The sequence below is a fragment of the Mobula hypostoma genome, chromosome 21, assembly GCF_963921235.1.
Source record: "Mobula hypostoma chromosome 21, sMobHyp1.1, whole genome shotgun sequence".
Lineage (NCBI taxonomy): Eukaryota > Metazoa > Chordata > Chondrichthyes > Myliobatiformes > Myliobatidae > Mobula > Mobula hypostoma.
The window spans coordinates 50,569,115-50,585,032 of NC_086117.1; the positions used below are offsets into that span (position 1 = coordinate 50,569,115).

The 15,918-nt window shown below is 44.5% G+C and overlaps 1 long non-coding RNA gene across 1 annotated transcript in view; it reads left to right on the plus strand.

Annotated features, from left to right (window-relative positions):
- Positions 1–12,782, plus strand: part of LOC134359690 (uncharacterized) — a 45,613-nt gene extending 32,831 nt beyond the window's left edge. Inside the window, exon 4 of the long non-coding RNA XR_010021174.1 lies at positions 12,192–12,782. This is a non-coding gene — a long non-coding RNA (uncharacterized LOC134359690). The remainder of the gene's footprint in view (positions 1–12,191) is intronic.
- The last annotated feature ends 3,136 nt before the right edge of the window (positions 12,783–15,918 follow it).

Sequence of the window (15,918 nt, forward strand, 5' to 3'; positions counted from 1 at the left end):
AGTAAGCAGCCTCCTGGAACATTCTCCAGTTCGTATTATCAAAGCAGTCCTGAGATTGCACCTTAAGACCAGGTTTCCACCACCTTTAGAAATGGTTTGCCGTTTGATCAGTGGTTTGTATGCTGGAATTAGCATCACAGTTAAGTGATCTGAGAGCCAAATGTGGGGCCAAGAACTGCTTTGTAAGCATCTGGTATGTTAGTATAAACCAGGTCTAGTGTATTTTCACCTCTGGTAGCAAAATCAACACTCTGGTGGAATTTAGATAGGACTGTTTTTAGGTTCTTATGATTAAAATCAGCAACGACCAGGGCCGGACTTTTGGCAGGGCTCGGCTGGGCTGCAGCCCAGGAGCCCGAGCTGCAGAGGGGCCCAAAATAGGTAGCTATCATCATGGCAAAAAATACGAGACTGGAGCACAGAAAAGAAAAAAGAAACAAGAAAAAGTGGACTGTGAGAAAGAAACATTAAAAAAGACATTGAAATTGACAGAATTTTTTTAATCTGTTCTCGGTGATGCAGCAGTACCTGTGCTCTTGTCACAGTCTGAGACCGGTGGACAAATGGAGACTTGTTCAACAGCTAGCGCTAGCACCAGCGTTAACATAGGACCACCGTCCTTGCCACAGTCAGCAGCTAACGTTGAAGAGGCAGAGAGCATGACTTTGGGATTCCCAACCACAGAGGCCTCCGAACAACCAAGTCAGGCGGCCATTAATGTTAATGTTACCGCTACTGAGGATCCTTACAGCACTGATCCTGCTCGCTGGGGAAAGGAAACGTTAGATGATTCAGTCCGAGCGTACTGGGCTAAGAAAGGGCCAGAGTCCTGCCAGAATAAAGATGTGGATATCAAAGCTTCGGAACAAGTATGCAAACAGCCGAGACGTTTTTCCCTCCAAATTTCACTTCAAACGCAAGCTCGTAAATGGTGAGTACATATCAAGACAATGGCTGTTATATTCCCCTTCCACCGGCTGTGTGTTTTGTTTTGCATGCGGCATCTTCAGTGATGGTAACTGTCAGTCCATCTTCGAAACTGGCTTTAGCGACCGGAAACATGCCGCTGAGCGCATAGGAGAGCATGAAAATAGCGAACACCACAGGAAACTGAGACTGACCTACGTTACACTAGCGTCTGACAGCGGAAGAACAGATACAGAACTGCAAAAACAGTTCGAGTCAGAGTGCGTCTATTGAGAAGAGTGGCGGCGGTTGTTAAGTTTTTGGTCAAGAGGGGGCTGGCTATCTGAGGCTCCAGTGACATATCTGGCAGGCCTGATAACAGCAACTACATGGGCATTCTAGAGGCAATAAGTGAGTTTGACCTGTTTTTGAAGGCGCACACACAGAAATTTGGAAATGCAGGATCAGGCACCCCTACATATCTTTCACCTAAAACATGTGAGGAGTTTATTGAGCTCATGAGCGATCGAGTTCTGTCAGTGATCGTCAGTGAAGTCAAAATGGCCAAATACTTTTCTATTAGCATTGATTCAAGCACAGATGTTGCACACGTAGATCAGCTCACATTCATTTTACGTTATGTGTCAACTGACCAAAGCATTCAGGAGCAATTCTTACAATTTCTACCCATTGGGAGCTACACAGGGGAGGCTTTATGTGAGTCTGTGCTCAAAGTTTTGGGAGAGATGAATATTGACATGAGCAACTGCAGGGGGCAGTGCAGTGACAATGAGGCAAATATGTTTGGTGCATACAAAGGCTTACAATCCCACATCAAGGAAATCAATCCACTTGCTGAATGGGTTCCGTGTGCAGCGCACACATTGAATCTCGCTGGAATCAACAGTGTCAACTGTTGTGTTGAAACAGCTGACTTTTTCAGCTTCGTGCAGGATGTGTTCAACTTCTAGGTGGAAGGCAGTGACCGCAGGACTTCCCAGTCTAATGCGAACAAGCACATTGAAACTCTGAAGTCTCTCTCTAATACTAGATGGGTTGCACATGCAGAAGCCATTGTGCGGAAATTATGCCAATATTCAAGATTCGTTAAAGAGCTTTGCAGATGACATTAATCAGAATGTGGCAATGAGAAATGTCTCCAACAGTCTCACAAATGTACAAAGAAGACACCCAATGACAAAGAAAACATAAAGCCTTTCTGGGTGAATCCACAACACCTGATGTTGGCTTGTCAGCCAGAGAAAAATTCTCAGCTACTTTTTTTTGGTCGTGATGGATAGATTACTTGCAGAAATTGATTGCAGATTTGCATCATATAATGACCTTAACAACACATTTGGCATCCTAAACAATATCCCTTCTCTCTCTGTACAAGATCTGCGCAAGAGAGCATCTGATCTCCAAAGCAGATAGATAGATAGATATACTTTATTGATCCTGGGGGAAATTGGGTTTCGTTACAGCTGCACCAACCAAGAATAGAGCATAAATATAGCAATACAAAAACCACAAGCAATCAAACAACAAAATGCCAACTATGCCAGATGGAAAATAAGTCCAGGACCAGTCTATTGGCTCAGGGTGTCTGACCCTCCACGGGAGGAGCTGCAAGTTCGATGGCCACAGGCAGGAACGACCTCCCGTGCCGCCAAGTGTTGTATCACGGTGGAATGTGGCCGAAGTCCAACAGTAAAAAGTTCAATATCGAGTCTGCAAACACGCTCCTCAATCGTAATATGACCCGGATTGCACCATCTGTTGTTAACCAGAACAGTAAGCACCCAACTCCTTTACGCTTACCGCTGTCAGTGCACTTCCGGTCAGCCCGAATGGTCTGGAAGCCGTCCATGGAAAAGTTTTGATCGGGAATGTCCTCGTGCAGCCCTGTTCTAGTGAAACACATAACACTACACTCCCGAAATGTCCTCTGACGCCTGGCTAGCGCCATGAACTCATCCATTTTATTACCCACCGAACTCCTCACTTCCATAAGTCTCTGTTGTCTCAACCCAGTCCTCTTTCCTCGACCTTGTGATCCCCCTCTGTATCCTCTGTGTGTTTTCCTCCAGATTTCAGCAGGGGTGTCCGCCGCTCTGCTCGCTAAACCGGCCAGCATTAGCGCAAGCAGCTGGTCCCTGGAATAAACAATGCGACCACGCTTCTGTCCCGTGTGTCGGGATGTAACTATTTCCAGCACTAAAAACCCAAATAAAACTCTCTCTACCAGCATGTTGGAGAGGGTGCAGCTTCGACGTGTTACCATGAAAAGAAAACACAAAAAATAACGTCAGTTATTCAGCTGACCTGGAGTTAGACTTTGTGGAGGAGATTGTCCATTTCAGGGAATGTGGCAAAGATATTTCATCCGCAACAGAGCTTTTATGCTTCCTCAGAGAAAAAAACTTGCAGGTCATCTTCCCAAATGTAAGCGTTGCTTTGAGGCTTTACCCGACTCTCCCTGTCACAAGTGCAAGTGGTGAGCGATCTTTCTCCAAGCTCAGGCTATTGAAGAATAGGCTCAGATCCACAATGGGACAGGACAGGCTGAATCATCATACTCTGATGTCACTTGAAAGTGATCTCGTTTGGAAACTGGATTCTAGTGATCTGATCAAAGACTTTGCTGCCAAGAAGTCCAGAAGAACTAGGCTTTAATTTTGAAAAACAAGCATCTGACTTTGTAAATATCTAGGCTTGTGTGTCAGTGCTGTTCCTGTTTTTGTGGCAGTAAGCTGGTAGTTGACTGTTTACAAATCTAGTAAGTAACAAGCAACACACATCAAAGTTGCTGGTGAACGCAGCAGGCCAGGCAGCATCTCTGGGAAGAGGTACAGTCGACGTTTCGGGCCGAGACCCTTCGTCAGGACTAACTGAAGGAAGAGCTAGTAAGAGATTTGAAAGTGGGAGGTGGAGGGGGAGATCCGAAATGATAGGGGAAGACAGGAGGGGGAGCTCCATCCCTCCCCCTCCTGTCATCTCCTATGTGCTGCCTGGCCTGCTGCTTTCACCAGCAACTTTTATGTGTGTTGCTTGAAATTCCAGCATCTGCAGATTTCCTCGTGTTTGCGCTAGTAAGTAATAAGCGGTCTTTACTCTGCAAGCCACACTGCACAGCAATATCTCATTTTTCAAAAAGATTGTTGGAGTATTGTCAAGTTTCCTAGTTTGCCATAGTGCCATCTTTCTTGGCCTTTTTGTCTCTCATTTCCATTTTACTTTCTCAGAACACATAGCTGAGCAAAATACCGAGGTAAAAATGCTTTGGTATTGTTCGAGAAATAAGGCCAATGGTATGTGCACCAATAGCTAAATAAAGATTTAGGATTGGGTACATCATACTTCGTCTCCCTCAGAACTTTACTAAGCCAACTAAGCCTAGGTCAATTTTTGAGTGCTTTAGATGCTGTCCTTCAAACTAAGAATCTGCATTACTCTCTGTCCTCCCTCTTAAAGCCTGTAAGCGTATAGCCTACGTATTGTACTAAACCAGTGTCTAGGTCCACAGCTTTGATATTTAGACCAGTACGACCTTTGCTCTTGTTCTTGCCTTTTTTTTGCTTGGTACAGCAGCATTTTACGGTGTGGGCAGGGGCCCATTAGGGCCTCCGGCCCAGAGGCCCCGGCCCCACTAAATCCGGCCCTGGCAATGACAATGACCATACCTTTGGGGTGTTTGTTTTGGCAGTCAGTGACGGTGCTGTAGTGTTCACACAGTGCCTTGCCGGCGCCAGCGGGGGTGGGAGGGGTATATACAGCTACCAACACAATTGCAGTGAACTCCCTCGGAATATAGAACGGTCTGCACTTCACAAAAGTGAACTTAATCATCGATGAAGAGTGGGATGCCACTGCTGAAACGTACATACACCGGTTCTTATTTAAGTAAATTCAGATACCGCCACTGCGGGTCTAGCCTGAGATCACTGGATTCCCGTCAGCCCGAAACGTGCTGAAACCCTCCAGCTGGATGGCCGTGTCTGGTATGGAGACCTGAAGCCAAGTTTCTGTGAGAATTAGTGCGCAGATGTTCTCTGGCTAGTTCAGTCTCAAGCGCAGGTAGTCCAGTGAACGTACGTCGAGTGAACGTGGGTTTGCCAGTAAGAACGACAGGACAGCCGGCCTGGAGGGCTTCGACCTAAAGCCTGATTTATACTTCTGCGTTAACTCAACGCCATAACCTATGCAAGTTACTTACGCGCGTTGTGAGCATTTATACTTGTGCGTTGGTGTGTCTGCGTCGCTCTGCAATTCGCGCAAGTCACGCATGCGCACACACCTGCCTGTGCAAGGCCTCATGGTCATGGTAGTCTTTCTCGGGGTAAACAAGAAGCGAGCGTCTTTTTTCGTAAAAGCTGAATGTGTCCTCCATAATTTCGGAGGTCTGTAAAGCTTTATGGAAAGCATTGCAGCCAGGGTTCCTTCCCTGCCCTTCAGTCACCCAGTGGGAAGCTATTGCAGCGTAGGAGGAAATGCGATGCTACCAAGCGGACCAATCACAGCTATTGCGGTCTGCATTGCTGCGACGCAGGGTTACATTTTGGGAGAAGTGTGCATCGCAGCAACGCAGGCTCTGGTGTAGAGAATCACATCGGCTTTGTGTAGGGTTTGCGGCGACACAGTACTTACGACGTCGCATTGACGCAGAAGTATAAATCAGGCTTAAGTCGTTCCCGGAATTCCAGCACATTTTCCTCTTTTTGTTTCCTTGCGCACCTCTTCCTACTGTGTCCCTTACGGAGGTCTGTAGCAGGTAATGGCGTGCGCCATATGCCCGAGCTGCAGATCTCCTCTGCAGTCCAACAGTTCACTGGCCTGGTGGAATTGCTGTGCACAGTATATTTAATAACCAGCAGCGTTTTCCAAGATGTACAGGACATGGGCAAACTATTACACCCGGAGACGAGGCCGCTTCATCCAAACACACCCCCATGTGTACTTGGTACCTCAGGCATGAGAAAACACTGACAGTGCTCCCAGATCATTGGAAAATGTGATTCAGACAGCACAGACGAAAGGTCTTCAGTGCTTTGATATGACAGCAGAAGGTGATCCAAGCCTCAGAAGCACATTGAAGGGCAGAGATCACGGCTGCAGTAGGCCCACACACGCTGATCAGCGAAGTGATGGAAGGGGTAATCAATACTGCCATCGAGCAGCACTTGCTTAACAACAACCTAACATCCTGCTCAAAGAATCTCAGTTTGAGTGCTGGCAAAGTCATCCAGCTCCTGACCTCATTACAAACATGAGCAAAAATAGGGTAGGCTGCCACAGAAATTTAGATCACACAGATCCAAGGAGGCCTGGCTACTTGGATGCAGAATTAGCTTGATGGTAGGAAGCAGAGGGTAATGTTGGATGGTTGTTTGTCAGGTTCGAGTCCTGAGACTAATTGAGTTGCCCAGCACTGGTGTTAGGCCCATTGCTGTTTGTCAATGACTTGGATGAGAATGTACAAGGCATGTTTAATAAATGTACATCTGGGCCCTAAAATAGGTGATGTCATTGACCAACAATTGGTTAATATGATTTACAGAGGCATCTTGTAAGTGGGCCAAGGAATGGCAAATGCAGTTTAAGTTGGATAAGTGCATGGGAAGATAGGGGCATTTTGGGAACACAGATGAGGGTAGGACTTTCACAGTGACTGATAGTGCTTGAGAAGTGTAGTAAAACAGAGGGACCTAGGAGTGCAAGTACACGGTTCCCTGAAAGTGACATCATATGTAGATAGGGTGGTGAAGAAGGCTTTTGACACACTGCCCTTCGTCGGCTGGGGCATAGAGTATTGAATTAGGATGGTATGTTGCAGTTAGACAAGATGCTAGTGAGGCTACATTTGGAATAGATGAGATCACTTTGTAGAGATCTGTTTTCACTTTGACATGAAAGAGCATTTATCTGTTGATCAGTGTCAAAAAAAGCCAAATTAAATCCACTGTGATTCAATGTCATAAAACAAGAAAACTTCCGGGGTGGGGGGGTGGTGGTGAATACTTTTTATCGGCACTGTAGTTATGAAGGAGACTGTAGGTCTCCCAAAGTTCCCACATCTTCCACAAGGAACACACCACTACCTCCGGATCCATTCTCAGCACACTAGCTATATACTAACAAAAAACAAACTTACTCGAAACTTTCCTATCTACTTACTTAGAACCTCCGCCTGTGCTTACCCAAGCCTACACTTACCCAGGCCTGTTGAGCCAAGGCTGGACACTCGATCACTGGCCCACTACAACAATGGTCGCTCAGAAATGGCTGCTCCACATACACCACCTTTATTTTTACTGGCCCTGCTGAAAGAGAGCTAAAAGCTCCCGAGTTCTTATTAAGCTTTGCGCTGTGTCACCAACGAATGATCCCAGTGCTGATTTCAGCCCATTGAAATTATACCCTTTAAATTATACCCTATCTGTGGCTTTAAAATACTTGCAGGATCTGCTACCTCTTTTGTCTGAGAAGAGGCTTCCAAATACTCATGACCTCTTATTTTAAACAAATCTCTTGTCCTGGATTCTGCTCTGAGCATTCTTACCATTCAGATAACGTGCTTTCTTTTCATCTTCCTGCCAATTTTTAAACTTCCCCTTTTATACTCTTTTGCTGTGTGTGTGGTAGGTTGGGCAGCATCTAATCAAGGAAATAAAGTTGATGTCTTGGGCTGAGTCCCTTCGTCAGGACTCTGACCTGCTGAGTTCCTTCAGCATTTTGTGTGCATCGCTAAGTGTTTGCAGCATCTGCAGAATTTCTTTTGTGCATTCTACTTCAGACCTTTTCCCACTCACTGAAACTGTTTAATACTTGTTTTATACCTACCTCTGTGTTGTCGGCAATCATACATTCAGTGACTTTGTCCATATCACTTGTGTACGTTCTACTTTGAAGCTCTCATGCTATAACCACCTATGAACATCTATTCTACCTTGCAAACAAGGAAGAACCTCTTTTCCCTGCTTCCAGTTTCCTGTTAGCCAGGCATTCCTCTATCCATGGCAATTATGTTCCCAGAGAAACCTTTGTCTTCTTTCACAACCTTTGGTGTGCCATCTTATCAAACTGTCTTACAGAAATGTAAATACGTACATCATGCACAAAATGCTGGAGAAACTCGTCACATCGGGCAGCCTCTGTGGAAGGGACAGAAACAGTCAATGTCTTGGTCTGAAACGCTGACTGCTTATTTCCTTCCACAGATGTGGCCTGATCTGCTGGGTTCCTTCAGCACTTTGTGTGTATTGTTCAAGATTTTGAGCATTTGCAGAATACCTTCTGTTTAAATTTGTGCATATGCTATTTCCCTTTCAACCAGAGTGCATGCTACTTTTTCAAAGAACTGGAAGAAATTGGTCTTTTTGCAAATCCATGTGACTTCCTCTGATTGTCTTGAATTAATCTATATGCCTTAATAATCTATTTAATAATAGCTTCAAATATGCTGCCCATGGCAGATGTGAAGTAACCAATCAGTAGCTTCACATCCCTGTCTCCCTCCTTTTTTGAGAAAAGGAATTACATTTTCTATTTAACTTTGTCTATATTCAGTCCAATCTTCTGACCAGCTACCTGTCTGTGCACTATTATTGCCTGATCCTGAAGTTTGATGTTATCTTTAATTATATCGGTTTATCCTGGATGATGGATTGTTCCCTTGGAATTTCTCTTCATTATTAGTCATAACATTACATTGCACAGAAACAGGCTTTTTGGTGTACTGGGTCTATGATGACCTTCACGGAAAAATTGACACTAATGTATATGCTCCTAACTTCATTAGAAATGTTAGGAATTAGAAATTAGAAATGACTTTCAAAGTTCTAAAGTTCAAAGTACATTTATTATCAAAATATGTATACATTATATAACCTTGAGATTCATCTCCTAACAGCCACGAAACAAAGACACACCTCCAAAAAACATATATATATATATATATATAAAATCTGTGTAACAACCAATGTGCAAAAAAAAACCATATCATCCCCATGAAAAGGAACCCAAAAAAATTAAAAGAATTAAATAGCCCATAAAAAGACTCTCGAACACACAATGTTCAATTTTTTTTTAAATCTTATGAACAGTAACCGCAAGCAAATAGCATTTCTGAACTGTCCACATTCTTTCCTACCATTTGTAGTATCTACAGGAGGCACTGCATCAAAAAGGCATCAGCCATCATTAAAGATCTCCATTTCCAAACCGTGCCATCTTCTCACAGCTACCATCAATGCTTCAACGGTTCTGTCCTTGAACCAACGCGCACAACCCTAATATCTGTTGTTCGTCCATCGTCAACGTCGATGAAGACCTCGTAGCGCGTGATTTGGATTTAAGTGAGGGAGAGTTGCGTAGTGTCAGCCTCACTCTCTCTTCCCAATTCCCCTCTGGATCCAGTGGCAAGACAGAGTCGAGACGGCTGGAGATGGGACTAGGCTGTCTTCTGTGTCTTGTCCTACTCTACAAGTTCCATGACGCTTGCAAAGACCGCCTACTTGACCGTTGGACCTTCCATTGGTCTCATCCGCTCAGTCCGCCGGAGTCTGTCTTCACATGCTGGGATAGAGAACTCCCTATCTCACCGAGGGTTTGAGACCCGTCGGCTACCCTCACCTGGTTAGCCGGCTTGTCGAAGCCATTGCCTGGGGTGTGGCCGCTGTCGCATGCAAGCAGGTACAGGGAGCCACAGGTGAGAGCTGAGTGCCAGGTGGGGACCAAAGGTGGACTAACCGCCTTGAAAAGGACACGACATGTTCCCCCACCTCTCCCGGACACCCCATACACCCCACCCTAATACCTAATCGCTACAGGAGAGCAACAACATGAGCACTTTAAACATCAAAGTTGCTGGTGAACGCAGCAGGCCAAGCAGCATCTATAGGAAGAGGCGCAGTCGACGTTTCAGGCCGAGACCCTTCGTCAGGACTAACTGAAGGAAGAGTGAGTAAGGGATTTGAAAGCTGGAGGGGGAGGGGGAGATGCAAAATGATAGGAGAAGACAGGAGGGGGAGGGATAGAGCCGAGAGCTGGACAGGTGATAGGCAAAAGGGATACGAGAGGATCATGGGACAGGAGGTCTGGGAAGAAAGACAAGCGGGGGGGGACCCAGAGGATGGGCAAGGGGTATATTCAGAGGGACAGAGGAAGAAAAAGGAGAGTGAGAGAAGGAATGTGTGTATAAAAATAAGTAACAGATGAGGTAGGAGGGGGAGGTGAGGCCTTAGCGGAAGTTAGAGAAGTCGATGTTCATGCCATCAGGTTGGAGGCTACCCAGACGGAATATAAGGTGTTGTTCCTCCAACCTGAGTGTGGCTTCATCTTTACAGTAGAGGAGGCCGTGGATAGACATGTCAGAATGGGATGTGGAATTAAAATGTGTGGCCACTGGGAGATCCTGCTTTCTCTGGCGGACAGAGCGTAGGTGTTCAGCAAAGCGGTCTCCCAGTCTGCGTCGGGTCTCACCAATATATAAAAGGCCACATCGGCACTTTGAGCACTTTGACCACTTGGCACTAAAAGGGAGTCTCTGTTTTCTTCTAATCGCTTTTTCTTGCAGAAATTGTGTATAATTTATGATTAATTTATATTTACCTGTGAATATTGCTTATATTTTACCATGCGCCTGTGATGCTGCTGGAAGTGCAGTGAACTTTGTATTACATTTGTGCATACATATACTAGTGCAGATAATAATAAATTCAACTTTGTTAACTTGATTTTTAATGCTGCCTGGGTGTCTGGTTTGCTGCCATGTATGAAAGTCCAGAGAAGTCCTCTCTCTCAGTCTGCAAGATGTTTCTTTTTGCATAAATTATCCAGCTAGAAGAGCTCAAGAAGGGAATTACGAGAGCCGGGAGGGGGCATTAGAAGTCCTTGGCAAGTAGGATTAAAGAGAATCCCCAGACATATATCAAGCAAGAGGATAATTAGCTAGAGGGTAGGATCACTCTAGGATAAAGGAAGGAACCTGTGCTTGTAGGCAGAGGAGGAGGATGAAGTCCTAAATGACTACTTTGCAACAGTATTTACCAAGAAGAATGATGTAGAAGAGAGGGAGATTAGTGTGGAGCATATTAGTACACTAGAGTATTTCAAGATAAAGGAGGAGGTCCTGTTAGGCCTCTTAAAGAATGTTAAGGTGATAAGTACCCAGGGCCTGATGGGACATACCCAGATTACTGAGAGAGTCAAGAGACGAGATTGCTGGGGCCCTGACCAATATTTTTGTGTCCTCTCTGGACACTGGCAAGATCCCAGAGGAACAGCTAGTAGCTAACTTTGTTCTGTTGTTCAGGAAAGAAAATCGTGATAAGCCTGGAAACTATAAACCAGTGAGCCTCGCCATCAGCGGTAGGGAAGCCATTAGAGATGATCTTTTGGGCATTTGGAAAACCATGGCCTAATTTGGGATAGTCAGCATGGCTTTCTGCAGGGCCATGATTGAGTTTTTTTGAGGAGGGGATGAAGGTGACTGGTGAAGATAGAGCTGTGGATATTGTTTCAAAGGATTTTAGTAAGCTGCTTAGACAAGATCCATCATGGGATGCTCATCCAGAAGATTAAGATGCATGGGATCCACGGTGACTTGGCTGTGGGTATTCAGAATTGGCTTGCCTGTAGAAGATAGAATGTAGTGTTTGATAGAATTTATTCTGGCTGGAGGTCCACGACTTGTAACGTTCTGTAGGGATCTGTGCTCAGGCCCCTGCAGTTTGTCACACTTTTAAATGACTTGGAAGAAAATATGGTTAAGGCCCAAAGTCCCACACAACATTTTCAAGAACATTTACTTCTCTTCGAACATTCAGTTCTCGAACCAACCTGCACAACTCGAACCACCACTATGGTTTCACAACATTAAGAGTACTCTGATCACTTTGCATTAACATAGACTTCGTTCTGTTCTATTTGTGCTTTTTCTCTTGTAAAAATTGCTTAATTTATGTTTTCCTTGTGAATGTCGTTTATCTGATGCTAGTGTGATGTTGCTGCAAGTAGGTTTTTCATAAATGTATGTTACATACCTCATGGAGATCTTGTGACTTTCTTGTGAGAATGATGTAATGGTCTTTTGGAGGTCACCTGATGTAATTTTCCCGCTGATGTGAGGTCACGTGATGACATGTTCACCACAGGTATAAAAGGGAAGACCCCTGATGACGCAGTTAGTTTTCCAGTTAGAATGTCAACGAGATACTCCACTGCGCTGCGTATTTGCATTATGATGCAGTTTTGATTTTAAATGGAGTTTTATGTTCTATTGTAAGGTACAGAAGTCTGGGCCGGCAGTTTGACCAATTGCTGCCAGGTTTGTCAATGTATCTTTTCAGTAACATTGGAGAGTGAAGACGGGACCCTGAAGGAGACATTCGACAGGTTTGGAAAGGATCGACCATTATTGAATTCATTCAAGAAAGAGTGATCTGCATGAGATAGCCTCTTCTAAAAAGGCAGCAGAAAAGGCTGTGCAGTATCCAGGAGGGAAAGGTCAGTGCCTTTAAAACCGTTTTATTTCCGTCGTCGTGAATCCTGTGGACAAGGCAGGATCCGGCTGGGAGTGGCAGTGACGTCATGTCTTCGAGGAATTCGTAACTTTATAGAAGTCTCTCCTAATTGACTATATAAATCTCTTGGACTTTAAAATTCACCGTGCGAAGAACTATGTTTAAATTTATCGCTTTAAGAACTGGTTTCGCATTTATTGCTTTAAGAGCTAATACTGAGTAGCAGTTTAATGAATGGCCGCATAGCAGTTTACTTCCAGTTAGGGTTTTTGTTTGGTTTTTTTTCATTGTTTATCAGGGTTTAATAAAGGCTTGTTCGTTTATAAATCCTGACTCCATATATTCATTGTTGCCGATCACATGACATGTATCATTGTATATGGTAATAAACTCAACTCAAATAAGATTATGAGAAGTATTGACAGCTGGCCTCTTTTTCCCAGAGCTGAAATATCTACACCAAATGTCCTGCATTTAAGGTGAAGGGTGGCGGGGGGGGGGGGCGGAATTCAAAGGAGATGTGTAGGGTATTTGTCTTTAACACAGAAGATGGTGGGTGCCTGGAATTTGCTGCCAGGGGTGGTTGTAGATGCAGGTATGATAGAGGTGTTTAAAAGGCTCTGAGATAGGTACATGAATGTGCAAAATGGAGAGATATAAACAGAAGAAATTAAATAATTAGCTTCATTAGTTCAGCACAACATCACGGACCAGTTCCTGTGTCATCTTCTGTGTTCCATCTTTCCTAAGGTGTGGTGTCCAGAATTGAACACAAGTTCTGACAAGTTCTGTGTTATTGTTGGAGTGTAAAGGAGCATATGATGATGTATCTGTATGTACTCAGAGGTGGGTGATATTTATCTTTAGATGATTGCAGCCTCTGGGTCACTTTTCAGGAACTGTGAAAACTCTGTCCAAGCAATCGGTCACCTTCCTGTCTGTAGTTCATTGAGGCGCCTGCAGATGGCGATTGACTTCTATCAATTCCATTAAAACTATGATATTCACTAAGCAATGAAGTTGGAACTTTTGTTGCATGCCCCATCCATAAATCACACCTAAAGACGTTTTCCACCCAGTTAGTTCCTATGGCTTGACTAGCTGTCCTGTGTGTCTGTTGGAGGGAAAAGTTTTTGTCTGCTTCCCAGTGCTTCAAAAAGAACTACACAGGTCCCATGGCATTTCACTGGTTTTAAAGTACTTTTTCTCAATTCATAAACTTTTGTGGGTGATCCAAGAGGATGTTAGCTTTTTAGACAGTGTACAAAATAAACCAAAAAAGTTAAAATACAAGGTCTCGGCAGTACTCTCCACAGAATCATTGGCCAGGATCCACTTCCACGAGAAGCAGCAAAAACAGTGTTAGTCTGGTTTTGTTAAGCTCAGCGACAATGCAGCAATGTACAATGACTGTGAAAGACATATCAGATGGCAATGTTGAAAAAAAAGAGATGGTTAGACCTTGTAAATGAGTAGCTGGTGTTACAGAACGGTGCCTCCAGAGTGCGACATCATCTTTACAACATTTTGACCTTCCTTTTTGTGGAATACGTCACTGACAGCAGGACCATCATCTTTTGCCCATCCTTAGTTGTCCTTGAGGAGGTCCTGGTGAACCATCATCGTGAACCACTGTGGTCCCTCCACAGAGCGGTTGCTGGGCAGGAAACTAGTGAGTGTGAGAATGGAGAGATAGTTCCCATGCATTTGTTGTCCTTGTTCTTCTGGGCGATAGAGGATGGAGCTTTGGGAGCTTCTGTCTTGGGAAGTTGCTGCAGTGTAAATTTTAGACTGCCCCCAAGGTGTACCAGTGTGGAGGGAGTGAATGGTAAATGGGGTCATGATTTTGACTGGGCTAATATCAAACCTGAGTATTGTTGGAAAGTGGCAAGTGAAGATATTCCTTCATAACCTTCAGGTCTACTGACAACTCAGGGATATACATCCTATCCAAAGGACAGACTGATGGGTAGAGGGGGTGGGGTGGCTCTGTTGGTGAGGAATGAAATTCAGTCACTTGCGAGAGGGGACATAGAATCAGGAGATGTAGAGTCAGTATGGATTGGACTGGGAAACTGTAAGGGCAAAAAGACCCTGATGGGAGTTATCTACAGGCCCCCAAACAGTAGCCTGGATAGTGGCCAGAGGACCTAGGGTAACAGAGGAACTGAAGGAAATTCGCATTAGGCACAAAATGGTGTTGGGTAAACTGATGGGACTGAAGGTTGATATATCCCCAGGGCCTGATGGTCTGCATCCCTGGGTACTTAAGGAGGTGGCTCTAGAAATCGTGGACACATTGGTAATCATTTTCCAATGTTCTATAGATTCAGGATCAGTTCCTGCGGATTGGAGGGTAGCTAATGTTATCCCACCTTTTAAGAAAGGAAGGAGAGAGAAAACAGGCGATTATAGACCAGTTAGTCTGACATCAGTGGTGGGGAAGATGCTGGAATCAATTATAAAAGATGTAATAGCGGCATATTTGGATAGCAGTGGCAGGATAGGTCTGAGTCAGCATGGATTTACTAAGGGGAAATCATGCTTGACTAATCTTCTGGAATTTTTTGAGAATGTAACTATGAAAATGGACATGGGAAAGCCAGTGGATGTAGTGTACCTGGACTTTCAGAAAGCCTTTGATAAAGTTCCACTTAGGAGGTTAGTGTGCAAAATTAGAGCAAATGGTATTGGGGGTAGGGTACTGACACAGATAGAAAATTGGTTGGCAGACAGGAAACAAAGAGTAGGGATTAATGGGTCCTTTTCAGAATGGCAGGTAGTGACCAGTGGGGTACCGCAAGGCTCGGTGCTGGGACCACAGCTATTTACAATATACATTAATGATTTAAATGAAGGGATTAAAAGTAACATTAGCAAATTTGCAGATGATGCAAAGCTGGGTGGCAGTGTGAAATGTGAAGAGGATGTTATGAGAATGCAGGGTGACTTGGACAGGTTGGATGAGTGGGCAGATGCATGGCAGATGCAGTTTAATGTGGACAAATGTGAGGTTATCCACTTTGGTGGCAAGAACAGGAAGGCAGAATGGTGTCAAGTTAGGAAAAGGGGAAGTACAACAAGATCTAGGTGTCCTTGTTCATCAGTCACTGAAAGTAAGCATGCAGGTACAGCAGGCGGTGAAGAAAGCTAATGGCATGTTGGCCTTCATAACAAGGGGAATTGAGTATAGGAGCAAAGAGGTCCTTCTGCAGTTGTACAGGGCCCTGGTGAGACCACGCTTGGAATATTGTGTACAGTTTTGGTCTCCAATTTTGAGGAAAGACATTCTAGCTATTGAGGGAGTGCAGCATAGGCTCACGAGGTTAATTCCAGGGATGGTGGGACTGTCATATGTTGAAAGATTGGAGTGACTGGGCTTGTATACACTGGAATTTAGAAAGATGAGAGGGGATCTGATTGAAACATATAAGATTATTAAGGGAAAGGACACGCTAGAGGCAGGAAACATGTTCCCGATGTTGGAGGA